Source organism: Haematobia irritans, chromosome 4 (genome assembly GCF_050003625.1).
Source record: "Haematobia irritans isolate KBUSLIRL chromosome 4, ASM5000362v1, whole genome shotgun sequence".
Lineage (NCBI taxonomy): Eukaryota > Metazoa > Arthropoda > Insecta > Diptera > Muscidae > Haematobia > Haematobia irritans.
The window spans coordinates 139,207,746-139,210,429 of record NC_134400.1 but is presented as its reverse complement, the minus strand read 5'-3'; the positions used below and the strand labels follow the sequence as shown (position 1 = coordinate 139,210,429).

Genomic DNA, 2,684 nt, shown 5'->3' with positions numbered 1-2,684 from the left:
GGATACGCATGGAATAATTTTTATCGATTATCTTGAAAAGGGAAAAACCATCAACAGTGACTATTATATGGCGTTATTGGAGCGTTTGAAGTTCGAAATCGCGGCAAAACGGCCTCATATGAAGAAGAAAAAAGTGTTGTTCCACCAAGACAACGCACCGTGCCACAAGTAATTGAGAAAGATGGCAACAATTCATGAATTGGGCTTCGAATTGCTTCCCCACCCATCGTATTCTCCAGATCTGGCCCCCAGCGACTTTTTCTTGTTCTCAGACCTCAAAAGGATGCTCGCAGGGGAAAAATTTGGCTGCAATGAAGAGGTGATCGCCGAAACTGAGGCCTATTTTGAGGCAAAACCGAAGGAGTACTACCAAAATGGTATCAAAAAATTGGAAGGTTGTTATAATCGTTGTATCGCTCTTGAAGGGAACTATGTTGAATAATAAAAACGAATTTTGACAAATGCACTTCAGGAATAAGGATGATTTTTTATTTCGAACACTTTGTTATAATCTGGACTTTTGTTTGTACATTTAAAGTCGCAAAAGAAAATCCTATAAATGAGAGCTGTATTCTAATTTTCTATTGCATTATCCCCACACAAAGCTATTTCGCTGATATCGAATTTACAACAACCGTAGGCACTTTTGTCTTAAGAGATTTTTTCCCCATAAAGGAAACACTTTAACTATATGGGTCAGCTTTGGTTAACATTTCGTTTCATGGAAAACAATGAATTATTTTTAGTATAGTTACACATACCTCTAGCCTTTAAGTCATGATGAGTTTTATATTTTATGATTTTTCTATGCATTTGTTTCCATGAAAATTGTTTGAATTCCATCGAGAAAGCACTCTTGATATACAACAGAGATAACGGAAGATAAATGATAAATATTTCTAAAGTGTTACCAGTTCATAGTTTAATTGAAAGCATTTGCCTACTTAGAATTCTTTGTGCAGGCAAAATCATAACTTAATTATTGGTAATTTCGACATAAACAAATATTTACATTCGTATACAAATTAATGAAATTCATTCATATGTAAAATAAATATTTCCTTCCGTTAAAATAAAGTGTATTAAATACGTGTGGGAGTCTTCACAGCGGCATTAATAACGAAATTCTGATGTAGTAAAAATAAATCCATTATTTTTCCAATAGATAGCGTCATGTATCTCTGTTACTCGCATTCGTCCAATCGGGTTTCTCTAAATAGTGTTAGAAAGATGGAAAAATCGTCATAATAACGATAAACCATTAACGGTATTGCTGATGAACCGATAGTATAAGAGAACCTGCTTCAAGTAGCATTACATTTGTTGTTTTATTGATTTTGTTTGTATAATTTCATTGAATGATGTAAGATTTTTTAGGGAATAGTGTCAATGTGTCGGACATGTTGTTTAAAATCATTGTCAAGTTATCTGCAAAGACAATCTAGAAGAAGATGCAGCCTGGTTCTCTCAGAGAGAGAAAAGCAATTTCAAGGTGTAGAGGGCTATTAAAAAATTGGTTTATGTGTCAATTTTTTCCAAGGCAACTCAGGAATAAACTAAAACAGCAATATTATATAAAAAAACATAATAAATATTTGCTTTAATATACACATACCTCCTATTTTAATATTCTATCATTGTTTAGGTATTGTTTTGTGGGTTTTCATTTAGAAATTGATCAAAATCGCAAATGTTATTGATATTTTTCGAAGGAAACAGCTGTACATTTGAGAGAAACATCGATGCAAACTTCATGAGATTATGACAGTGTTGCCAGGTGATTTTTGATTCTTCCCCCCAAATCTTAAGAAAAAAAACCCCTAAATTGGTCTAAGCTTTTTTCAAAAACCCCCAAAAAATTTCAGAGTATAAAAGTACAAAAAGTGGTCCCACAATTACGTGAAAAAAATTCTGTAGTGATACACTTTAAAAATTAAATTTAACACAAATATATATCCTGAAAGAAGTGTTCTTTCCTGAGAAACGAAATTTTAGAAAAACTAAGTTTTCTTTTGATGCTAATTTTTTTTCGTTTGAAGTAAATAAAAAATAAAATTTGCTATTTAAGAAAATACTTTAAAACAAAAGAGATTTTCTTTTGTTTAAAATTTCATCCCTGAGGAAATTATTTTTTTTATAGATGTAATAATACAATATGTATATCAATTTAAAAAGCGGGCTTACTCTTAAAAAGCTTTCAGCTGCTAAGTTAAAATACGATTGTTTTTAATTTTGTCAAATATTAAAAATGCCCTTTCATCAGAAGAGATAACGAAAATAATGCTATTGGATACTTGTTTGTATTTAGGATCTTCTTGTTGACTTTCCGCATCTTTTTTCTCATAACTCATGCTAGAATTGTTCCGAATTTGCTTGAGAATTGCTCCACTTTATAAGGTCTGAAATAATTTTTTACCCCAAAAAATCCCCCCAAATAAATTTTACCCCTAAAAATGACCCTAAACGTGAAAAAACCCCCTAAATTTGGGGGGAAACCCCTAACCTGGCAACACTGTATTATGATGACAGACAAAACTGTGTCTTCTTGTAGATTGTCTTTGTTATCTGTACAAACCAGTGTTACCAGTATTTTTCTAGCTCTTGTCCCAAAATTAGGACACTTTCGTTCCCAAAAATCCTCACTTTAAATTAAAATTCCCCACAAAAACCCCCAATATATTTTT

The 2,684-nt window shown here is 32.0% G+C and overlaps 1 long non-coding RNA gene across 1 annotated transcript; it reads right to left on the bottom strand.

Annotated features, from left to right (window-relative positions):
- Positions 1-1,303: 1,303 nt before the first annotated feature.
- On the bottom strand, positions 1,304-1,713 carry LOC142236953 (uncharacterized). The gene is made up of 2 exons (XR_012722274.1): positions 1,616-1,713; positions 1,304-1,556 (listed from the first exon to the last, which is right to left on the bottom strand). It is a non-coding gene; the product is annotated as an uncharacterized LOC142236953 (long non-coding RNA).
- Positions 1,714-2,684: the final 971 nt, after the last annotated feature.